The following is a 26,089-nucleotide window of genomic DNA, read 5'->3' as shown; positions in this document are numbered from 1 at the left end:
ACAAGAATGCTTTTACTTGTTCACTTTGCCTACTGGATCGGGTCGTTGGCTCTGGCTGAAGGCCTGTTATGAGACCCAAGCTGTTAATTAAAACGGCCCCTTCACTAATTTTGATTAATATTTAATGACTAAATAGTGTTCAGGGAACTGATCACTACCAAATAAACAAGGATTGCATTGGACACATTTATTTAACAATAATCTTCCTAACATCAAACTGAACAATTACATACATTTATAAGTGTATGGTAGTAATGGCAATGGCCTTTAAATTCCAGAACTAACTCTTAAGGTCGGACAACGCATCCGTACTTGTTATGTTCTACTCCCTCCCCTTGTCAGACGGCATAAAATACGTCAGACAAACCTACTGCAATTAACAAATTCTCAATAATAGCGCGGCTGGAAAACTGAGCTCTGGTAATCACAGGCGTGCGTAATATCGGATTAAACGCCGAAACTGAGCATCACTTACCAAATGCAGCATCGTGGACAGGTCAGCAAGGTGCCGATGGTGTCTGCGTCGTCGAGGAGCCTCAATTGCAACAAAAATGAATTTATTTTCGCGAACAGGCTTCCTGTTCGTAAACTCCTATTCAAAAGCTAATTCTACTTTCTTTCCAATCGTTTCGCACTCGTTAAGACGGGACTCACCAGCCCAAAGGCGGAATCCAGTAACGTCTTTAATAAAGCGTGGCTCAAGGAAATTGCTCTGCTCCTGTATGCTTCCTGTGAGACAGTATTCCCAGACGTAATTAGCGGAATCAGCCTGTCTCTAACAGTAAAACATGACAGTACCCCTAACTGAATACTAGTTTCAGTTGCAGCCGGCAGACTTATTCAAAGTTCTGCACAGCACACTGAAAAGAATTTACTCTCCTACAGCAGAGCCGGAGGCACGACGTCAGCTCGCTACAGGAGCTAAGACGCTTCTCCTCGATAACAGCTCCAAAAGCTTCACTCTGCAAAAATCAGCACCCCCACACTATTATTCGGGCTGGCCAATCCCGTGGCTCTAGACCAGCACAGTTCGCTCCCACTATTATTTCCTGGCTTCTTTCAGCCATTTAAAACATTCTGTGCCTTACTGCGCTTAGAATGTTCTGGAACAAACAAACTCCGTTCAAAATTGAACCCACCAATCGTGTCTCTCTGTTCGCCCTCGCGCGGGAATAGGTCATTGCACCAACTTAACCGCGTTTCTTAGAAAGCCCGAGAAAACGTTAAGACTCGTGGGAAGACTCCCTTAGGCGCCAGCTCATCTCGACATAGTGGCGTCGGCTTAACGCCCAGCGCCAACGAGGCGCCGTCCCTCGAAGCCCTGCCTGTGTTGTCCGCGTAATGGGTGCCTACCTGCTCCGGCGGCGCGTCTCCCTCAGTGGGACGCTTTCGCGTGCCGACTCGCAATGGTCGGTTGTAAACTTCTGCACCCCTCTGCCCTGCCTTTGTGCAGTGCCGCTCGTGCGCTCCAGCCAAACTCCGTGAAAATGTCATCTGAACTCCGACTTCAGGCAACGTGCGAATTAATACGCGTCTTATGCCGACTGATACTCCCTATATTAATTTCAATAGGCTGATTGCCTGATAAATACCATAATAACCGATATCTAACTCGTCTTTGCAACAATTATTATATTACAGTATGGTGCCAGATACTGCTACCTTACATTGTCACTTGTGGCAAAAAGAAATGAGAAATCTCGTAAGGCAGGACCCCAGCCGAGTGACGCACCACAGTGACGTCATTCGAACATGCGACCGATGTTATGGGTTACGAAACCTTTAGAGATCTGTCTCGTCAGAAGCGAGCCGCCGTCGGCGTCATCAGGTGGTGCCCGCTTCCTACCAGTGGTCACTTGTAGGTAACCGGGGGCGAATGGAACACAACATTGCGATGCCTTTCTGGAGACAACTGGGAGGGCTGTGTGAACCTAGAGAGTACGGAACTGTGCGCCCACACTGCTCTGAAAATGACTACTCGTTCGAAATGACAAAGTGCGGCAGCATATTTCCAGAGATATCCCAGTCGCGCACAGGAAGGTGGACGTTAAATTGCGTGAGGTCAGCGTGACGCACGGCGCCAAATGGGGCTGCGGACCCAGCGAAACGAGGCAGTTGAAGGAACGGGGAAAGACTGTGTGTGTGTGTTGAGAGGTGGCATGAGCCCCCTCTCATATTTCTATCTTACGATTTTCCTCTCTAATTGCATGCAGTGAAAAGTCGCTATTCCTTCACACACGGACTTCCCGCGCAGCGTGTCTCGTCACCCGGGTGGTCCGGTGACAGGCGGGCTCTTCTGATCTGGAAAGGGTTCAGTCGAGTGAATGCTTTGCAGACGCAGACATTTTCAAAAGACACGCCCGGAGGGGTCTGAAGTAGCGGCTGGGCTATAGGTTCCGTTACTTCGCAGAAACTTAGTGAAAACACTTTCTGGTGGGCTACCAGCGAGGCGTGGGAATGACTTGTGTACCCAGGCAGTTGTGGCGGGAAAATTCCCGCGCTTTCTGCAAAATAGTAACTGTGATTGGCTTGCTCAGGGCATAGCTCCATGACGTAGCAAAATCAGCGCAGAAATTGGCGCCAAGAATCTCCATTGGTGGAATGGTAGTGCTCCGGCAATAGAGTGGAATTTTCCGCCGGTTTTCGAGTTGCTGATTGGAACGTTTAACCACGGCCACTCGTGGGGGCGGGAATGTTGTGTGTTCGGCCTGTACGGGTGCTATAGGCAGTCGACTCTCGCCTTACGGTCGAGGACGTCGAAGCAACCAGCCATCGCCTCCGGTACACCGGATCGTGTTCTGGCAGTTAAGAAGACAGTTTGGTAATGTATGTCCGCAGCACCGGCAGATAGGGATTTTCCTAGGTGATAATCAGAGCTCAGCAGAGCGCGCCTGTTCGTCTTTTTCTAACTTTGTTCTGTCTTGAGTAGCAGCAATTAATGTTGGGTTAGCTGTGTGTCTCTCTTAAGATTTGAGTGGCAAGGAATTGGCTCCACATACCACTTCGTCTTAAACCTCACAATCTAGTTTAGGGACAACTTCACCTTCATAGCGTTTGTTTGAGTATCCAATTTGAGCCAATTTGATGTATTATAAATGTTTCATGTGTTTTTGTTTATTAATTTGTGTTTAGTCTTAATAAATCATATTGTTATTTTGGACAGAACTTTCATTCTGTTAATCGGTAGAGCAACCCATCATTTCTCACTACGTTAATGAAACCTTCCTTTATTTAACTTATTTATCGAATTAAATTATTGCAGGTGCCAAACTCTTTTCTACTCCACTTGCAGGGTTGATTACAATCAGTGCGCGTATATTTTTTAATCCATGTGCAACAGCAAAAGTCGGAGTTAGAATAGGGGGGGGGGGGCTTAGAGCATCATTTACATATGGAGATTCTAGAAGAATTTAGTGTTAAATACACTGCTTGCCCCGGCACCTCGCAGTGTGTGTGTGTGTGTGTGTGTGTGTATGTGTGTGTGTGTAAATCAGCGAGCACTCACAGGGCACTGTGGTAGTGTCACGAGTTTAGTCCATGAGTTTGGTATTGCTCACAGTAATTGACGCGCATGGGGAGCGTACCGATCCACTGGAGCTGTTGGTCGACCACGGTCGCCTACAACAGCGGATGACCGCTACATTGACTCCGAGGAAAGAAGGGGGCCACGTCAAAAAGAGGGTGCAGCTGCAACCATATTTAATAGGAACGCAAGGGACACAATCTCACGCTCCACAGTGGCACATCGGCTGCATGGGGCTGGTCTCCTTTCCCGACGACCAGTACGTCGTGTTACATTGACACCCACACATTGGTGGTACCGTTCGCAAAGGAGCCAAGAGCGAAGAGACTCTTCCAGCAAGAATGGGGTCACGTGCTCTATTCAGATGAGAACAAATTGAGCCTGAGTAGTTATTTTGGACGGACCGTCGTATGGTGAAACGTGGGTACACGTAATGTACCCAGGATCTGGCGAACATCGTCGTTTTTGTGGTCCAGGTTTTATGGTGTGGGGAGGAATAATGCTGCATTGGCGTACTGAACTGAAAATCTTTGAACACGGTACACTGATTGGACAACGTTATTGTGACGCTGTACTCCTTCCTCACGTGCATCTTTTCAGGGGTGCGCTCGGTCCTTACCTTATTTCCATGGATGACCGTGTGGGACCCCATTGAACAGCGCTGGTGGAGCAGCTCTTGGAACGAGAGGACTGTTTGGCGAACTGACTGCTCCGCCTTTTTCGCAGCTTTAAATCCAATAGACTACTTGTGGGACAGCGTGCGATTTGTGCTTTTACCAGTGGGGGGGGGGGGGGGGATGTCCTAGGGGGTTAGTATAATTACATACACTCCTGGAAATTGAAATAAGAACACTGTGAATTCATTGTCCCAGGAAGGGGAAACTTTATTGACACATTCCAGGGGTCAGATACATCACATGATCACACTGACAGAACCACAGGCACATAGACACAGGCAACAGAGCATGCACAATGTCGGCACTAGTACAGTGTATATCCACCTTTCGCAGCAATGCAGGCTGCTATTCTCCCATGGAGACGATCGTAGAGATGCTGGATGTAGTCCTGTGGAACGGCTTGCCATGCCATTTCCACCTGGCGCCTCAGTTGGACCGGCGTTCGTGCTGGACGTGCAGACCGCGTGAGACGACGCTTCATCCAGTCCCAAATATGCTCAATGGGGGACAGATCCGGAGATCTTGCTGGCCAGGGTAGTTGACTTAAACCTTCTAGAGCACGTTGGGTGGCACGGGATACATGCGGACGTGCATTGTCCTGTTGGAACAGCAAGTTCCCTTGCCGGTCTAGGAATGGTAGAACGATGGGTTCGATGACGGTTTGGATGTACCGTGCACTATTCAGTGTCCCCTCGACGATCACCAGTGGTGTACGGCCAGTGTAGGAGATCGCTCCCCACACCATGATGCCGGGTGTTGGCCCTGTGTGCCTCGGTCGTATGCAGTCCTGATTGTGGCGCTCACCTGCACGGCGCCAAACACGCATACGACCATCATTGGCACCAAGGCAGAAGCGACTCTCATCGCTGAAGACGACACGTCTCCATTCGTCCCTCCATTCACGCCTGTCGCGACACCACTGGAGGCGGGCTGCACGATAATGGGGCGTGAACGGAAGACGGCCTAACGGTGTGCGGGACCGTAGCCCAGCTTCATGGAGACGGTTGCGAATGGTCCTCACCGATACCCCAGGAGCAACAGTGTCCCTAATTTGCTGGGAAGTGGCGGTGCGGTCCCCTACGGCACTGCGTAGGATCCTACGGTCTTGGCGTGCATCCGTGCGTCGCTGCGGTCCGGTCCCAGGTCGACGGGCACGTGCACCTTCCGCCGACCACTGGCGACAACATCGATGTACTGTGGAGACCTCACGCCCCACGTGTTGAGCAATTCGGCGGTACGTCCACCCGGCCTCCCGCATGCCCACTATACGCCCTCGCTCAAAGTCCGTCAACTGCACATACGGTTCACGTCCACGCTGTCGCGGCATGCTACCAGTGTTAAAGACTGCGATGGAGCTCCGTATGCCACGGCAAACTGGCTGACACTGACGGCGGCGGTGCACATATGCTGCGCAGCTAGCGCCATTCGACGGCCAACACCGCGGTTCCTGGTGTGTCCGCTGTGCCGTGCGTGTGATCATTGCTTGTACAGCCCTCTCGCAGTGTCCGGAGCAAGTATGGTGGGTCTGACACACCGGTGTCAATGTGTTCTTTTTTCCATTTCCAGGAGTGTATGTTACTTGCTTGGACCGTGGCGTTACCCATGGTTAAACAGTTATTTATAAATAGATGTTAATGCCGAAACTCACTATTCACGCGTATGCACTATCAGAAAAGCCATCACTTGTTATATCTTTAAAAGTACATTATAGGTAAAGCTTATTTACAAAATCATCTACATACATGTATACGAGGGAAATTCAAAAAGTAAAGACACATTTGTGAAAAGCTGTACTTATTCTGATGATAGGAAACTGAAACATGCGTTATTTTTCTACGTAACCTCCCTGGACTTCAACGCAGTTTTCCCGACGTTTTACGAGGTTTTTTTTTTATTTCATCCGAAAATACGTTTTTCGGTTTCATCTGTAACCAATTTTGCACCACAGAAATGACGTCTTCGTCACTTTCAAATCTTCTTCCCTGTAGTGCTTCCATTAAGGGTCCAAACATGTGAAAATCGCTTGGAGCCAGGTCTGGACTATATAGTGGATGTTCCAGCACCTCGAATCTTAACTCCTTTATTGCGTCGGCTGTCCGTTTGGCAGAATGTGGGCGAGCGTTATCTTGCTGCAGGATGACACCTGTTAAGTTTTCCGCGACCTTTGGATCTGATTGCAGGTTTTAGTTTCGTACGCGACACATCACATCCACCATACAATACAGACCTGGCTCTAAAGCCTCGTTTACGCTGGGGCGACGTCTTGCAACACTGTGGCATGCTACGGAAATGTGGCGTGAGTCGCCTTGTCATTTAGTTCTAAATGTTTTGAAATGCTTAACTACTGCATAACACTTTTTCAAAATTAATAATCAAACATATTAATATTATTAATAGTAAGACTGTATTGAAAACTTTCAGTGTTCGGTTCCACAAATTTAAATTATATGTAAAGTTTTACTCCAGTGCGTGGGAAATAAACATCCCAGTTTGGGATGCATAAACTAGAACCAGAGGAGGGGATAGTCTGATGCAGACGGGGGGAAATCCCCTCCATCCCCCCCTGCAAATCGCACACTGTTGAGGGATGCGTTGGAGGATAAGTATTGCAGAACGTCCACATGCAGAAACGACCATCCAGCAGCTGGTGCAGGAATGGAAAGCCCTACTACTAAAACTTCTTATTTGCCGTGTGGCCAACATAGCAACACTTTGCAGAGTATGTAATACTGTCCTTGGTAATCACACACCCCACTAAGAACTACGTTCCGACTTTTCGGATGTCCAGGGGACCACCAAAATGTAAGGTCTAAGTTCCATCGAGCTATGTCACTTGGAAGTGGCACGTCGTGCGAAAGTAACTTTCGTCCGCAAGTTTTGCACACCAGTGTACGACCCATCTGGGCTGTAATTCTCCGCTGCAGAGCCTCCAGGAGCCTGGTGTGTGGCGGAGTTTGACAGAGAAACGCCTGGAACGGAACAAAGCGCAGAACTCATCGGCAACGACTTCTCTTCGCAGGCGAGCACACGGCTCACTCAGACATCTGGTGATCGTCATGGAAGAGCGTGGAGGTGGCGGGACACCAACACCCGTCGCAGGCATTCAGTTGCACGGGCTCAGCAAAGAGGTTGGTCAATCGCGTATTGGGCGGGTGTCATGCTGGGACGTTGGACGCCTCTCATCCCTGTTGATGGTGTTCTGAGGTCCATGCATTATCGGAATTGTATCCTTCAACCTGTTGTTCCGCTCGCCAGCCAACATTGCAGCGATGGGATCATCTTTCAAGACGATAACGCATGAGACTCTGGCGCTCATCTCGTGAACACCTTCCTCCAGAAAACAGGAAGTGACGGAATTTAATGTCATTTTGTCGAAGTTTTATAATGGTTTTTCTTTGCACACATTGTATCGAAACCCACATACATTAGCAGGTATGAAGGAGATAGAAAATATTTTTCGAGCAGTGTAAGTCTGTGCAAACGGAATCGTTCCAACAGCGATCGCTGCCCAAGTCGGTCGAGGTTTAAATGGTCAGCATCCGAGGCATTAGCCAGGTGCAGATTCAAGTAAACGAGCTCTGTGAAGCAGGTACTTCGGTGTCTTGCAGTTTACTATACTACAAGTGGAAGAGTATGCTCCTGTACACGACGTCAGAGTCGACTGAAAGGTTTTCTTTATGACCAACAAACTGACCAGTACGCTTGCCGACCACCTACATCTACTCTCATGCTCATAAATTAAGGATAATTGCAGAATGTGGTGCTACACAACGTGGCACTACACAAAACTGGCGCTAATAGCATAGCCACATATGGAACACACACGACACAGATCTGTAAGTCCACGGTATTGGTGATAAGTTGAGAAAACCGTCCCGAAACACATGTGCGACAAAACGCCACTGTTTCCTGCGCATGTATCCCTTCATCAATATGGGATATGATCAGCATGCACACGTACACAGGCCGCACAACGGGTTGGCATACTCTGGATCAGGTGGTCGAGCTGCTGGGGTATAGCCTCCCATTCTTACACCAGTGCCTGTCGGAGCTCCTGAAGTGTCGTAGGAGTTTGAAGACGTGCAGTGATACGTCGACTGAGAGCATCCTAGACGTGCTCGATGGTGTTTAGGTCTGGAGAACAGACAGGCAACTCCATTCGCCTGATATCTTCTGTTTCAAGGTACTCCTCCACGATGACAGCTCGGTGGGGCAGTGCGTTATCATCCATCAGGAGGAAGGTGGGATCCACTGCAGCCCTGGAAAGGCGGACATACTAGTGCAAAATGACATCCCGATACACCTGACCTGGTACAGTTCCTCTGTCAAATATATGCAGGGGTGTACGTCCACCAATCGTAATCTCACCCCACACCATCAAACCACGACCTCCATACAGAACTCTTTCAAGGAAATTAAGAGGTCGGTATCTGATTCCTGGTTCACGCCAGATGAAAACCCTTCGAGAATCACTGTTCAGACCATACCTGAATTCGTCTGTGAACATAACCAGGGACCACTGTTCCAATGACCACGTACAGTGTTCTTGACACCAGGCTTTACGGGCTCTCCTGTGACCAGGGTTCAGTGGAATGCACTTTGCAGGTCTCCGGGCGAATAAACCGTGTCTGTTCAGTCGTCTGTAGACTGTGTGTCTGGAGACAACTGTTGCAGTGGCTGCGGTAAGGTCCTGAGCAAGGCTACCTTGCTCCGTTGCTGTCTGCGGCCACTGGTGGTGAGATATCGGTCTTCTTGTGGTGTTGTACACTGTGGACGTCCCGTACTGTAGCGCCTGGACAAGTTTCCTGTCTGCCGGAATCGTTGCCATAATCTTGAGATCACACTTTGTGGCACACGCAGGGCCCGTGCTACGAACTGCTGTGTTTGACCAGCCTCCAGTCGCCCTAATATTCTACCCCGCAAAACGTCTTGCACCAACACACCTCTGCTTATGTGGACTGCTGCCAGCGCCCCGTGCGACGACCGCAGGTCAAATGCACCGCATAGTCGTACCTCGAGGTGATTTAAACCCGCAAACCACCCACCAGAGCGTTGTTTCACCAAGTATCTGCATTATCCTTACTTTTATGAGCATGAGTGTATGTACACACTCCGCAAGCCACAGTACGGCGAGAACTGGAGGGTACCCTGTGCCACTACTAAACATTTCCTTTCCTGTTCCACTGGCGAATGGAGCGAGGGGAAGGCGACTGGCTACGCGCCTCCGACGCGCGCTGTTTTCTCTTATCTTATCTTTGTGGTCCTTACGCAGAATGTACGTTGGAGGTGGTAGAATCGGCCTGCAGTCAACTTCGAATGTCAGTTCTCTAATTCTTCTCTATACTACACTCCTGGAAATGGAAAAAAGAACACATTGACACCGGTGTGTCAGACCCACCATACTTGCTCCGGACACTGCGAGAGGGCTGTACAAGCAATGATCACACGCACGGCACAGCGGACACACCAGGAACCGCGGTGTTGGCCGTCGAATGGCGCTAGCTAAGCAGTATTTGTGCACCGCCGCCGTCAGTGTCAGCCAGTTTGCCGTGGCATACGGAGCTCCATCGCTGTCTTTAACACTGGTAGCATGCCGCGACAGCGTGGACGTGAACCGTATGTGCAGTTGACGGACTTTGAGCGAGGGCGTATAGTGGGCTTGCGGGAGGCCGGGTGGACGTTCCGCCGAATTGCTCAACACGTGGGGCGTGAGGTCTCCACAGTACATCGATGTTGTCGCCAGTGGTCGGCGGAAGGTGCACGTGCCCGTCGACCTGGGACCGGACCGCAGCGACGCACGGATGCACGCCAAGACCGTAGGATCCTACGCAGTGCTGTAGGGGATCGCACCGCCACTTCCCAGCAAATTAGGGACACTGTTGCTCCTGGGGTATCGGCGAGGACCATTCGCAACCGTCTCCATGAAGCTGGGCTACGGTCCCGCACACCGTTAGGCCGTCTTCCGCTCATACCCCAACATCGTGCAGCCCGCCTCCAGTGGTGTCGCGACAGGCGTGAATGGAGGGACGAATGGAGACGTGTCGTCTTCAGCGATGAGAGTCGCTTCTGCCTTGGTGCCAATGATGGTCGTATGCGTGTTTGGCGCCGTGCAGGTGAGCGCCACAATCAGGACTGCATACGACCGAGGCACACAGGGCCAACACTGGGCATCATGGTGTGGGGAGCGATCTCCTACACTGGCCGTACACCACTGGTGATCGTCGAGGGGACACTGAATAGTGCACGGTACATCCAAACCGTCATCGAACCCATCGTTCTACCATTCCTAGACCGGCAAGGGAACTTGCTGTTCCAACAGGACAATGCACGTCCGTATGTATCCCGTGCCACCCAACGTGCTCTAGAAGGTGTAAGTCAACTACCCTGGCCAGCAAGATCTCCGGATCTGTCCCCCATTGAGCATGTTTGGGACTGGATGAAGCGTCGTCTCACGCGGTCTCACGCGGTCTGCACGTCCAGCACGAACGCTGGTCCAACTGAGGCGCCAGGTGGAAATGGCATGGCAAGCCGTTCCACAGGACTACATCCAGCATGTCTACGATCGTCTCCATGGGAGAATAGCAGCCTGCATTGCTGCGAAAGGTGGATGTACACTGTACTAGTGCCGACATTGTGCATGCTCTGTTGCCTGTGTCTATGTGCCTGTGGTTCTGTCAGTGTGATCATGTGATGTATCTGACCCCAGGAATGTGTCAATAAAGTTTCCCCTTCCTGGGACAATGAATTCACGGTGTTCTTATTTCAATTTCCAGGAGTGTATTTCGCGAAAACAACGTCGTCTTTCCTCCAGGGATTCCCATTTAAGCTCCCGGAGCGTCTTCGTAATACTTGCAGGCTGATCGACCCTGCTGGAAACACAGCTAGCAGCCAGACTCTGAACTCTTTCGACGTCTTCTTTCAGAACGACTTGGTGGGGGTCCCAAACTCTCGAGCAGTATTCAAGAATGGATTCTGTAAGAGCTCTCCTTTACAGGTGAACCACACCTTCCTAAAATTCCAGGTATAAATCGAAGTCGACCATTCTCTTCCCTTACTACCGTCGTCGAGTGCTCGTTCGACTTCGTATGGCTTTTCAACGTTACGCCTGGATATTTAATCGACGTCATTATGTCAGATAGCACACGACTAATACTGTCTTCATCTACATCTACATCTACATAGATACTCTGCAAATCACATTCAAGTGCCTGGCAGATGGTTCGTCGAACCACCTTTACAATTCTCTATTATTTCAATCTCGTACAGCGCCCGGAAAGAACGATCAAAATGGTCCTGAGCACTATGGGACTTAACTTCTGAGGTCATCAGTCCCCTAGAACTTAGAACCACTTAAACCTAACTAACCTAAGGACATCACACACATCCATGCCCAAGGCAGGATTCGAACCTGCGACCGTAGAAAGAACGAACACCTATACCTTTCAGTGCGTGCTCTGATTTCTGTTATTTTATCATGGTGATCGTTTCTCCCTATGTAGGTCGGTGTCAATAAAATATTTTCGTATTAGGAGGAAAAAATTGGTGATTCGAATTTCGTGAGCAGATTCCACCCCAAATCCTGTATCATTTCACTGACACTCTCTCCCCTATATCGCAATAATACAAAACGTGCTGCACTTCTTTGAACTTTTTCGATGTACTCCGTCAATACTATCTGGTAAGGATCCCACACCGCGCAGCAGTATTCTAAAAGAGGACGGACAAGCGTAGTGTAGGCAGTCTCCTTAGTAGGTCTGTTACATTTTCTAAGTGTCCTACCAATGAAACACAGCCTTCCCCACAACATTTTCTATGTGTCCCTTCCAATTTCAGTTGTTCGTAATTGTAATACCTAGGTATTGAGTTGAATTTACGGCTTTTAGATTAGATTGATTTATCGTGTAACCGAAGTTTAACGAATTCCTTTTAGCACTCATGTGGATGACCTCACACTTTTCGTTATTTAGGGTCAATTACCACTTTTCGCACCATTCAGATATCTTTTCTAAATCGTTTTGCAGTTTGTTTTGATCTTCTGATGATTTTATTAGTCGATAAACGACAGCGTCATCTGCAAACAACCGAAGACGGCTGCTCAGATTGTCTCCCAGATCGTTTATATAGATAAGGAACAGCAAAGGGCCTATAACACTATCCTGGGGAACGCCAGAAATCAACTGTTTCACGCGATGACTTTCCGTCAATTACTACGAACCGTGACCTCTCTGACAGGAAATGACAAATCCAGTCACATAACTGAGACGATATTCCACAAGCACGCAATTTCACTGCTAGCCGCTTGTGTGGTACAGTGTCAAAAGCCTTCTGGAAATCCAGAAATACAGAATCGATCTGAAATCCCTTGTCAGTAGCACTCAACACTTCACGTGAATAAAGAGCTAGTTGTGCTTCACAGAAACGATGCTTTCTAAACCCATGTTGACTGTGTGCCAATAGGCCGTTTTCTTCGAGGTAATTCATAATGTTCGAACACAATATATGTTCTAGAATCCTGCTGCATATCGACGTTAACGCTATGGGCCTGTAATTTGGTGGATTACTCCTACTACCTTTCTTGCATATTGGTGTGACCTGTGCAACTTTCCAGTCTTTGGGTACGGATCTTGCGTCGAGCGAACGGTTGTATATGATTGTTAAGTATGGAGCTAATGCATTAGCATTAGGAACCTAATTGGTATACAGTCCGAACCAGAAGACTTGCTTTTATTAAGTGATTTAAGTTGCTTCACTACTCCGAGGATATTTACTTCTACGTTGCTGATGTTGGCAGCTGTTCTGGATTCGAGTCCTGGAATATTTATATCGTCTTCTTTTGTGAAGGCATTTCGGAAGGGTGTGTTTAGTACCCTGCTTTGGCAGAACTGTCTTCGATAGTATCTCTATTGCTGTCGCTCAGAGAAGGCATTTATTGTTTCTTGCCGCTAACATATTTCACATACGACCAGAATCTCTTTGAATTTTCTGCCAGGTTTCGAGACAAAATTTCGCTGGGGAAACTGTTATAGGCATCTCGCATTGAAGTCCGTGCTAAATTCCGAGCTTCTGTAAAAGATCGCCAATCTTGGGGATTTTGCGTCTGTTTAAATTTGGCATGTTTGTTTCGTTGTCTCTGCAACAGTGTTCTAACCCGTTTTGTGTACCAAGGAGGATCAGCTCCGTCGTTTGTTAATTTATTTGATATAAATCTCTCAATTGCTGCCGATACTATTTCTTCGAATCCAAGCCACATCTGGTCTACACTTATATTATTAAATTGAAATGAGTGAAGATTGTCTCTTAGGAAGGCGTCAAGTGAATTTTATCTGCTTTTTTGAATAGGTATATTTTTCGCTTATTTTCCGAGGATTTGGGGATTGGAATGTTCAATCTCGCTACGAAAACTCTGTGTTCACTCATTACTTAATCGGTTTTGATACTCGTTATTAATTCAGGATAATTTGTTGCTAAGAGGTCAAGTGTGTTTTCACAGCTGTTTACTATTCGCGTGGGCTCATGAACTAACTGCTCGAAACAATTTTCAGAGAATTCGAACATTACAAGATTAACTTTCCTATTCATCTGCACTAACTTACAATTTTTCTACATTTAGGGCAAGCTGCCATTCATCACATAACTTGACTAAACGAATTGATTACTTGTTAGGAGAGATTCAGAGACATTGAGAAACTGTCAACTCAGTACTGGGAGGAAGTGTGCGCGGTAAAAATTGCAGAGGAAGATGTAGTGTAACGACGTAAGTTTTGTAAAAATGGTTTTTTTCTGACATATAACCATGTGCAGACTTCGTCACCTACGTCAGTTACAAAACACTTCAAAATTATTTAAATTATTTTTAAAGTTGTCTCTGAATGGTTCTTGAACGAAACTGTAATTAAAAAATCATCATTTAAGTCGTATGCGCAGAATTACGTGACTCAGTCCAATTGGTTTGCGCAAACTTCTTTCAATTTAGGTGTCGTTTGTTTCTCCTCAGAAATTATATTAATGCAAGTTATCTGCTTTAATAAATATTAAAACCACATTGAATAAACTTTTAAGACTGAAACTCGCGATGAACGTTGTCAAAAATTAATAATCTTGCCAAATAAATCAGTAATACTCTTTCCTTAATATAATTCTTCATAAATAAATTCTCAGAACACGTATTTAAACTGTTGTAGTATACACTAGTTTATTATCTTCATATATACTACATACAGACGTGAACATGAGCCTTGCAAGATAGGACTGAACATTTACAACATGATTAAACTTTCTATGACGTCATTGTTGTAGAAACATTACAAATTCTTATTTTTTTCAGTTTTTAGAAGCACGACGCAACAACTCGGTTTCAGGATCTTCTGTTGCTCTTTGGCTGTCGACCCGCGACGTATAGTGGCCAGCAATTTTCTCTCTGGTCCCGGCGGTGAAGATGCTGTCTCCGTTAGTTGCGCCGCCCTCTCCGTACATGAAACATAAAAATAAATACAAAACTTTAGATAATTCACAAACATTACAAATATTACAAAATACATAAACAAAACACTAAATTAAACTTATATTCACCTGCAAACTGGGCTGACACTGGTGGATGAGTGACGCTTCAATTTCGCGTCCCACTACAAAGACCAAGAGATGAATACAGTAAGGAGTTTCAATTGGATGTAGGTCGCAGCAGTTATTCGCCGAAGGAGAGGCTTGCACAAGATAGAGTAGCTTGGAGATCTTTATCAAACCACTCTCTTTACTCAACACTACCTCCACCACAACAACAACAACAACCCAACAAGCTTACTATCGTGTGGGCTGTGAAACAGGGTTATTTAACACGAAGCGTAAGCGGTGGTGAGTGTGCGATGAATGTCTGCTGGCTGCCAGAAGAGGATGTTTCAGCAGTGGGATAACAATGAAACCCGTCTGCAGGGTGTGACAGAGGAACGGCGGAGTGCTCGCGCCTCAGATGGGCCCCGCGGCCTTGGTCTGCTGGCAGACTGCCCCCGCCCCCGCCCCCACCACCCCCCACCCCCTCGCCTTCCAGCCCTTATCCTTCCAGTGGCTCTCCAAGTCGTCCCCGCCGTATTTATTACTTCCTTGCGCCGGCCGGATCCTCGGCCCATCTGGCCGCCAGCGAGGATAAAGGCAGAAACAGAAGGCACACGGACACAGAAGGCGCCCCCACCCACGAAATATGGCTGTTTGGAAACTCCTCCCTCTGGGCGATTCTCTCCCCCAAACCCTTTCTCTATCCCGCAGAGCGGAAAACTTGCAGGCCCATTACGGCAACCGCCTATAATGCAGTTCTGGTTCGGGAAGCGCTCGCCGCGAATTCAGTTGCGCTTCAGATTGCTTTTCCCTTTCGCGGTTTGCGAGAGAGCTTAAAAAACTGGATCGATACGAGCGGACAAACACTGCGTCACATAAAACTAGTTGTAATTGATTAGATATTTGTAGTTTTATAAAAGTCTTTTGAGACTGTTCCTCACAAGCGACTTCTAATCAAATAGCATGCCTGTGGGTTGTCTTCTCAGCTGTGATGAGTGTGTTCGCGAGTTCTTGTCGTAAAGGTCTCAGTTCATCGTGCCTGACGGAAAGTCTTCTAGCAGAGCGTAAACTATCTAGGATTTTTCCCAAGAAGTGTTGTGGGGCCTCTGCTCTTCCTAATCTATATAAACGATTTAGGTGCCAATCAGAGCAGTCTTCTTAGTCTGTTTTCAGATGGTTTTGTTTACAGTTTTGTAATTAGAAGACCAAAATAAATTGAAAAATCATTTCGACAAGATAACTGCAATGTGCGAAAAGTCTCAGTTGACCCTGAATAACAAAAACTGTTAAATTTTGGTTACACTATAAGTCACACAGATTTAAAGGTTTGCCATTTGAAACGTCCCCTTCGAAAAATTTATGAATTACTGTGCTGGTAAACCCCTTACGTTATTTGATTTTCAAACAGCTAAGGAAAACTGAACATACTCAGACGTTTCTCTCTTTACTTATTCTGATCATCACTAAACTGACACACAATATTTTTAGCGCAACGCAATCTGACTTTCAAAAATCCCTACAAAACAATGACCCTGACAAACAATAACATATACCTTTCATGAATCACTTATCTCTCAAAAATCTTCATTACTCGAACTACTGCAATACAGCGAGCGCCAATACTGCCAGCTAAATAAAAGATTCTGACTACTGAAGGGACTAACTACTGATAGGCATAGTTAGCAAATGAAAGATTTTGAAAGACAACAAACAATGTATTTACCTTAATAGTGTTCAAAGGTCATTATATATAATCAGTTCATGACATCCAGTCTTACAAATTTACTGTCTCTGATGGACACACGTCCAGATCATCCGCTCTCAAAACTCCGCCATCTCTCTCCCCACATCCACCACTGCTGGCGGCTCACCTCCAACTGCGCAACGCTACGCTACGTGTGGTCAATGGTGGCCGAGCAACTGGCTCGCCACAATACGCCAGTGACTACTCTTGATGAACTGTGGTATCGTGTTGAAGCTACATGGGCAGCTGTACCTGTACACGGCATCCAAACTCTGTTTGACTCAAAGCCCAGGCGTATCAAGGCCTTTATTACGGCCAGAGGTGGTTGTTTTGGGTTCTGTTTTCTCTGGATCTATGCACCCAAATTGCGTGAAAATGTAATCACAGAAGTCTAGTGTCGTTTAAAGAAGCAATATATTCTGCTCAGTGTTCAGAGGCACAAGTATTAGTTTTTGCAAGTCATTAAGGATTGTCCTGCGTACTCAGCGATCGACACTGATCAGGGATGATTTCTGCTCTTCGCTCCTAATTACATAAAGCAAATTGCTCGCCTTGCAGTGGAAAAATACTCTCAACCACTTGCCACTCGTTCCACCGTACAGTGGGCAGCACACGAAACACAATATCGGAAACGAAACACGGGCTTCCCAGTAAATCATTTATCCAACCATTTCGCTTTGACACATTTGCACTGGATAAGCACGACCTCTCAATCGATCGGAAAACAATTATGTCAGTCGTCATTAACGCCATGCAAAGCAAAGCAAAGCGGACGCGCACAGAATCACGGCGTATCACGTCCAATATGACTGACAGCGATCGACGTCGAAAACTAATAACAATACCAATTTTTCTCTGAGTAAATCTGTATTCTGTTACTCTGTTTATGCTGTATAAACTTTGATGTCCAGAATTTTTCAAACGGAACAGAGGGTATATGGTGGCCTCTGAACTGTCCTTTTTCTAATTTCTGCGCATTTGTTAAATTATATCATCATCTTGAAAGTTGGTGCAGCTTAATTGTTAAGTAATGCAAATATAGTAGGGTCTACTTAGTTTTGAAACTTAATTACAAAAGATACTTCATCAACCTCGTTATTAGAAAATTTAGTTACGAAAATTCGTTATTATTTAATGAATCAAAAATCAAAGCAGCTAACTTCATTAAAACGTCTACCTTTTGATTTTTTTATAATAAACTGAACCTAATTATAACAGTATACCTACCTAACTTGAATATTAAGTGCTTTTAAAATTTCGCTAAAAGTGGATTTTTGCAGAAATTAATTAACGGATCATGCTAAGATTCACAGTATTTAACATTTCCGAAATCATTCTGGAAACATTTCCGTAGTTTTACACAACGTGGCCAAGTCTTGAAACAATATTTAAACATTTAATCTTATATAAGATTATCAGCCGGCCGGTGTGGCCGAGCGGTCCTAGGCGCTTCACTCTGGAACCGCGCGACCGCTACGGTCGCAAGCGCAAGTTCGAATCCTGCCTCGGGCATGGATGTGTGTGATGTCCTTAGGTTAGTGATGTTTAATTAGTTCTAAGTTCTAGGGGACTGATGACCTCCGATTTTAAGTCCCATAGTACTCAGAGCCATTAAAACCATAATATTACCGCGCGCTGTTTGTTTTGTACACAGCATTAATCAGGTGCTGCTAGCTCGACCTGGGTCGAGTCGTGGGGAAAGTCATTAGCTCCCTCTGTCACACTAGGCATACCGATAAGCTTTTGCTTCCCCAAAATTGTGCATCTCATAAATGACTGCCTTTATTTTAATTATTCATTGGTTTTCATTTCACAGGAGAACAGTGCTTATAAAAAAAAAAAAAAAAAAAAAAAAACTGGCAGAAGTAAAGCTGCGCGTAGGGGGCGTGAGTCGTGCTTGGGTAGCTCAGTTGGTAGAGCACTTGCTCGCGAAAGGCAAAGGTCCCGAGTTCGAGTCTCGGTCGGGCACACAGTTTTAATCTGCCATGAGGTTTCATATCAGCGCACACTCCGCTGCAGAGTGAAAATCACATTCTGGAACAGTGTTATAGATTGATAAGCTTTATTGTTTCATATACTGCTGGCCTTGGATCTAAGCATCTGACATCCGAGGGGCTGTCAAATGAAAGCCGGACACCTGCCACAACAAGCCCAAGGAGTGAGTCCAAAAGTAATAACCACACGTATTAAGACATTTATCTCACTGGGAGACGAGACGATCAGTTCCTGTTTGGTGGAACGCGGTCGGCTGCCGACGGGTCCACAAATGCACCTCCCATTGCACTTACACGTCGGACCGAAGCTGACATCGCCGGCCGGTGTGTCCGTGCGGTTCTAGTCGCTTCAGTCTGGAACCGCGTGACCACTACGGTTCGAGGTTCGAATCCTGCCTCGGGCATGGATGTGTGTGATGTCCTTAGGTTAGTGAGGTTTAATTAGTTCTAAGTTCTAGGGGACTGATGACCTCAGATGTTAAGTCCCATAGTGCTCAGAGCCATCTGAACCATTTTCGAAGCTGACGTCCATGCGTGTCTTTCTTTAGGTAGCCACCATTTAGAGGCTGACGCTAAATGAGAAAGCAAAAAATGGGAACATTCCACATCTCACATTCCAAACAAATCCAAAGCTGTTCGGTAAGGTCATTATGACTTCCTCCTTCGACTACCGGGTCTTCTACTCGTCGAGTTTCTCGAGTTTGGAACCACAACCAATGCGCAGCACTATGAAGACACAACAAAAGCAAAACGAGGATAATGGAATGTAGTCGAATTAAGTCGGGTGATGTTGAGGGTATTAGATTAGGAAATGAGACACTTAAAGTAGTAAAGGAGTTTTGCTATTTGGGGAGCAAAATAACTGATGATGGTCGAAGTAGAGAGGATATAAAATGTAGACTGGCAATGGCAAGGAAAGCGTTTCTGAAGAAGAGAAATTTGTTAACATCGAGTATAGATTTAAGTGTTAGGAAGTCATTTCTGAAAGTATTTGTATAGAGTGTAGCCATGTATGGAAGTGAAACATGGACGGTAAATAGTTTGGACAAGAAGAGAATAGAAGCTTTCGAAATGTGGTGCTACAGAAGAATGCTGAAGATTAGATGGGTAGATCACATAACTAATGATGAAGTATTGAATAGGATTGGGGAGAAGAGAAGTTTGTGGCACAACTTGACCAGAAGAAGGGATCGGTTGGTAGGACATGTTCTGAGGCATCAAGGGATCACCAATTTAGTATTGGAGGGCAGCGTGGAGGGTAAAAATCGTAGGGGGAGACCAAGAGATGAATACACTAAGCAGATTCAGAAGGATGTAGGTTGCAGTAAGTACTGGGAGATGAAGCAGCTTGCACAGGATAGAGTAGCATGGAGAGCTGCATCAAACCAGTCTCAGGACTGAAGACCACAACAACAACAACATGAAGACACTTTGCAGAAATAGCAACTCGGCGTAGAGTCAAGACGCCCAGTAACGATGTCCGACGGAATCATCCTGCTGCACTATAGCCCCGGTCCCCTCCATTCAAGGCGGATGTTTTACAGTGCGATTTTCACGTCCTTGGCGACCTCAAGATAGACATGCGTGAACGTCGGTTTCAGCCGAACGAGGAACTGCAAGCGTGGGTGCCATTCTGGATCCGTCTGCGGCAGACGAGTTATACGAAACAGGAATTGATCGTCTCGCCTCTCATTGGGATTGATGTCTCAACGCGTGTTGTGATTACTTCCGAATGGAACCATTGCATTGTCCCGTTGTGGCGGGTGTTTGGTTTCCATTTTCCTACCCCATACACTGAAAAGCGAAAGAAACTGGTACACCTGCCTAATATCGTGTAAGATCCCGCGAGCACGCAGAAGTGCCGCAACACGACGTGGCATGGACTCGACTAATGTCTGAAGCAGTGCGGGAAGAAATTGACGCCATAAATCCTGCAGAGCTATCCATAAATCCGTAACAGTACGAGGGGGTGGAGATCTCTTCTGAACAGCACGTTTCAAATCATCCCAGATGTGCTCAATAATGTTCACATCTGGGGAGTTTGGTGGCCAGCGTAAGTGTTTAAACTCGGGGGAGTGTTCCTGGAGCCACTCTGTAGCAATTCTGGACGTGTGGAGTGTCTCATTGTCCTGCTGGAATAGCCTAAGTTCGTCGTAATGCACAATGGACATGAATGGATGCAGGTGATCAGATAGGATGCTTACGCACGTGTCACCTGGTATCAGGGGTCCCACATCATTCCAACTGCACACTCTCCATACGATTGCAGTGCCTCCACCAGTTTGAACAGTCCCCTACTGGAATGGGGGGGTCCATGGATACATGAGGTTGTCTCCATACCTGTACACGTCCATCCGCTCGATACAATTTGAAACGAGACTCGTCCGTCCAGCCAACATGTTTCCTGTCATCAGTAGTCCAATGTCGGTACTGACGGGCCCAGGCGAGGCGTAAAGCTTAGTGTCGTGCAATCATCAAGGCTACACGAGTGGACTTCGGCTCCGAAAGTCCATATCGTTGATGTTTCGTTGAATGCTTCGCACGCTGACACTTGTTGATGGCCCAGCATTGCAATCTGCAGCAATTTGCGGAAGGGTTGAACTTCTGTCACGTTGAACGATTCTTTTCAGTCGCCGTTGGTCCCGTTCTTGCAGAATCTTTTCCCTATCGCATCAATGTCGGAGATTTGATGTTTTACCAGATTCCTGATATTCACGGTACACTCGTGAAATCGTCGGGAAAATCCTCACCTCATCGCTACCTCAGAGGTGCTGTGTCGCATCGCTCGCGCGCCGACTATAACACCACGTTCAAACTCACTTAAATCTTTATGACCTGCCGTTGTAACAGCAGTAACCGATCTAACAACTGCGCCAGACACTTGTTGTCTTGTATAGGCTTTGCCGACCGCAGCGCCGGATTCTGCCTTTTTACGTTTCTCTGCATTTGGAATACGCATGCATATATCAGTTTCTTTGGCGCTTCAGTGTTTATTTGAAGGTGTATAACTTTTTTTCGTAGTTTTATATGCAAGACTTGGCGTATGAAGGGCGCTTGCCATCAACTTTCTGCCTCACAAAAATAATTTTTTCCGCTTTTAGCCTGAATCGCTTACGCGAATGCTGGGCCGGTTCCTTAGGAAATGCAACTTATGAATTCCTTCCGAGCTTGTGTTCCATCTTTAACGACTCTTCCTCAGGGGGTGCAAACCCTGCAGTTTCTTCTTTTATACATTTACTGCTTTATTTGCATCTACACACCGCAAGCCACTTGAAGGTGTGTGGCAATGAGTACTTTGACTACCGCTGTCACTTCGTCTCTTTGTTGTTCCAGTTGCGAATGGCGCGCGAGGAGAAGTATCTTTGGTAAGCCCCAGCGTGAGCTCAAATCTCTCTACCCCTGTCTTCGCTGTCTCTTCGTGAAATGCACGTTGGAGGAAGCAATGTACTAGTTGACTCCTCTATGAAAGAACGTTCTCGGATTTTAACAGCAGACCACAGTGTGATGCAGAGCACCTCTCGTGTAAAGCCGAAAGTCACCGTGAGGCTTTTGCGCTTACTTGACCAGCCTCCGACGAAACGCACTTCTCTTCTCTGGACCTCTGTCGCCTCTGGTATGGACCCCCAGTTTACCGATAAGTATTCGGCTATCGGTCGAGCGGCTGTCTTGTAAGCCACATTTCCTGACGATTCTTGCAGTGAATCTGTCTGGAACATGTCTTTCTCGTAATTAATTTTACGTGGTCGCTTCATAACCACACTCATAGATATTTGATGGATGTGACTGCTTCGAGCGCTTGTTTCGCAATCGGATTTAAAGTTCTCACTTCGCCTTATAACAGGGACATGGGTTAACAAAACACTGTCTGTTGCACAATCTCCGTGCTTAACGTTGTATAGTCAGCCCTGAAGTCCTAGTTTAGAGAAAACTACTCAGCGGAACTTTACTTTTGAACTACAGTACGAGAGACAAGGAATTGGACATTGTTAAACATTTTCTCATAGGGTACTTCTGGTTATAAAATGCAGGACGGGTAAAGCGTGCTATTATGCACGCTGGGGTAGAGTTTAACGAACTGAGTAGACGCATGTTGAACAATTTATTTAACAGGTGGAGTGTACTTCTGAAACTGCATTTACAGTGAACACACATAAAGACAGTAACGGTATGGCTCCATACGACCAAACGACGATAACATACCGATCGCTTTTTTGTCAGCCATGATTTGGGGACTGAAGAAAAGCAACGTGGGCGAGCAACTTACATCTACATCTACACTCCTGGAAATAGAAAAAAGAACACATTGACACCGGTGTGTCAGACACACCATACTTGCTCCGTACACTGCGAGAGGGCTGTACAAGCAATGATCACACGCACGGCACAGCGGACACACCAGGAACCGCGGTGTTGGCCGTCGAATGGCGCTAGCTGCGCAGCATTTGTGCACCGCCGCCGTCAGTGTCAGCCAGTTTGCCGTGGCATACGGAGCTCCATCGCAGTCTTTAACACTGGTAGAATGCCGCGACAGCGTGGACGTGAACCGTATGTGCAGTTGACGGACTTTGAGCGAGGGCGTATAGTGGGCATGCGGGAGGCCGGGTGGAAGTACCGCCGAATTGCTCAACACATGGGGCGTGAGGTCTCCACAGTACATCGATGTTGTCGCCAGTGGTTGGCGGAAGGTGCACGTGCCCGTCGACCTGGGACCGGACCGCAGCGACGCACGGATGCACGCCAAGACCGTAGGATCCTACGCAGTCCCGTAGGGGACCGCACCACCACTTCCCAGCAAATTAGGGACACTGTTGCTCCTGGGGTATCGGCGAGGACCATTCGCAACCGTCTCCATGAAGCTGGGCTACGGTCCCGCACACCGTTAGGCCGTCTTCCGCTCATACCCCAACATCGTGCAGCCCGCCTCCAGTGGTGTCGCGACAGGCGTGAATGGAGGGACGAATGGAGACGTGTCGTCTTCAGCGATGAGAGTCGCTTCTGCCTTGGTGCCAATGATGGTCGTATGCGTGTTTGGCGCCGTGCAGGTGAGCGCCACAATCAGGACTGCATACGACCGAGGCACACAGGGCCAACACCCGGCATCATGATCGATCTCCTACACTGGCCGTACACCACTGGTGATCGTCGAGGGGACACTGAATAGTGCACGGTACATCCAAACCGTCATCGAACCCATCGTTCTACCATTCCTAGACCGGCAAGGGAACTTGCTGTTCCAACAGGACAATGCACGTCCGCATGTATCCCGTGCCACCCAACGTGCTCTAGAAGGTGTAAGTCAACTATCCTGGCCAGCAAGATCTCCGGATCTGTCCCCCATTGAGCATGTTTGGGACTGGATGAAGCGTCGTCTCACGCGGTCTGCACGTCCAGCACGAACGCTGGTCCAACTGAGGCGCCAGGTGGAAATGGCATGGCAAGCCGTTCCACAGGACTACATCCAGCATCTCTACGATCGTCTCCCTGGGAGAATAGCAGCCTGCATTGCTGCGAAAGGTGGATATACACTGTACTAGTGCCGACATTGTGCATGCTCTGTTGCCTGTGTCTATGTGCCTGTGGTTCTGTCAGTGTGATCATGTGATGTATCTGACCACAGGAATGTGTCAATAAAGTTTCCCCTTCCTGGGACAATGAATTCACGGTGTTCTTATTTCAATTTCCAGGAGTGTACATCCATAATCCGCAAGCCACCTGACGGTGTGTCGCCGAGGGTACCCTGAGTACCTCTATCGGTTCTCCCTTATATTCCAGTCTCGTATTGTTCGTGGAAAGAAGGATTCTCGGTATGCTTCTGTGTGGGTTCTATCTCTCTGATTTTATCCTCATGGTCTGTTCGCGAGATATACGTAGGAGGGAGCAATATACTGCTTGACTCTTCGGTGAAGGTATGTTCTCGAAACTTTAACAAAAGCCCGTACCGAGCTACTGAGCGTCTCTCCTGCAGAGTCTTCCACTGGAGTTTATCTATCATCTCTGTAACGCTTTCGCGATTACTAAATGATCCGCCGGCCGCGGTGGTCTAGCGGTTCTAGGCGCTCAGTCCGGAACCGCGTGGCTGCTACGGTCGCAGATTCGAATCCTGCCTCGGGCATGGATGTGTGGGATGTCCTTAGGTTAGTTAGGTTTAAGTAGTTCTAAGATCTAGGGGACTGATGACCACAGATGTTAAGTCCCATAGTGCTCAGAGCCATTTGAACCATTTTGAACTAAATGATCCTGTAACGAAGCGTGCTGCTCTCCGTTGGATCTTCTCTATCCCTTCTATCAACCCTATCTGGTACGGATCCCACACTGCTGAGCAGTATTCAATTAGCGGGCGAACAAGCGTACTGTGAGCTACTTCCTTTGTTTTCGGATTGCATTTCCTTAAGATTCTTCCAAAGAATCTCACTCTGGCATCTGCTTTACCGACGATCAGCTTTATATGATCATTCCATGTTAAATCACTCCTAATGCGTACTCCCATATAATTTATGGAATAACTGCTTCCAGTTGCTGATCTATTTTGTAGCTAAATGATAAGGGATCTATCTTTCTATGTATTCGCAGCACATTACACTTGTCTACATTGAGATAAATTGCCATTCCCTGCACCGTGTGTCAATTCGCTGCAGGTCCTCCTGCATTTCAGTACAATTTTCCATTGTTACAACCTCTCGATACACCACAGCATCATCTGCAAAAAGCCTCAGTGAACTTCCGATGTCATCCACAAGGAGCGATTCTAAAGCAAAGTTCGCCACTTTCCAATGCTAAATGAATCACCAAAACCAGCTCGTGACTCACAGAGAAAAGAACCACGAGAGCCCGCCCGGCTAGCCGCGCGGTCCAACGCGCTGTTTCCCGAGCGGGAAGCCGTGCCGGTCCCCGGCACGAATCCGCCCGGCGGATTAGTGTCGAGGTCCGGTGTGGCGGCCAGTCTGTGGATGGTTTTTAAGGCGGTTTTTAATCTGTCTCAGTGAATGCTGGCTGGTTCCCCTTATTCCGCCTCAGTTATACTATGTCTAAGATTGCTGCGCAAACACTGTCTCCACGTACGCGTACATCATGAAACGTCCCCTTAGAACAATTTATACAAGACTGTGCTTAAACTGACATACAATATTTTTAGCGCAACGCAATCTGACTTTCAAAAATCCCTCCAAAAAATGGCCCTGACTAACATTAACCTATACCTTTCACAAATCACTTACCTCACAAAAATCTTCGTTACTCAAGCTACAGCAATACAGCGAGCGCTACTACTGCCATCTAAATAAAAGATTCAAACTACAGAAGGCACTAACTACTAGTAGGCATAGTTAGCAAATGAAAGACTTTAATAGAGAACAAACAATGTATTTACCTTAACAGTCATCAAAAGTCATAATATATACAGCAGTTCATGACATACATTTTTACAAATTTCAAAACTCCGCCATTTCTCTCCCCACATCCACCACTGCTGGCGGCTCACCTCCAGCTGCGCAACGCTACGCGCTGTTCACATCCAGCTGCCCAACACTACAATGGCAGACAACAATGCAAAATAGCCACAGACTGCACACAGCACAGCCAGTGATTTGCATACAGAGCGCTACGTGGC

The sequence above is a fragment of the Schistocerca cancellata genome, chromosome 8, assembly GCF_023864275.1.
Source record: "Schistocerca cancellata isolate TAMUIC-IGC-003103 chromosome 8, iqSchCanc2.1, whole genome shotgun sequence".
NCBI lineage: Eukaryota > Metazoa > Arthropoda > Insecta > Orthoptera > Acrididae > Schistocerca > Schistocerca cancellata.
The sequence above is the reverse complement of the archived record's forward strand: the minus strand, read 5'-3'. Positions refer to the sequence as shown.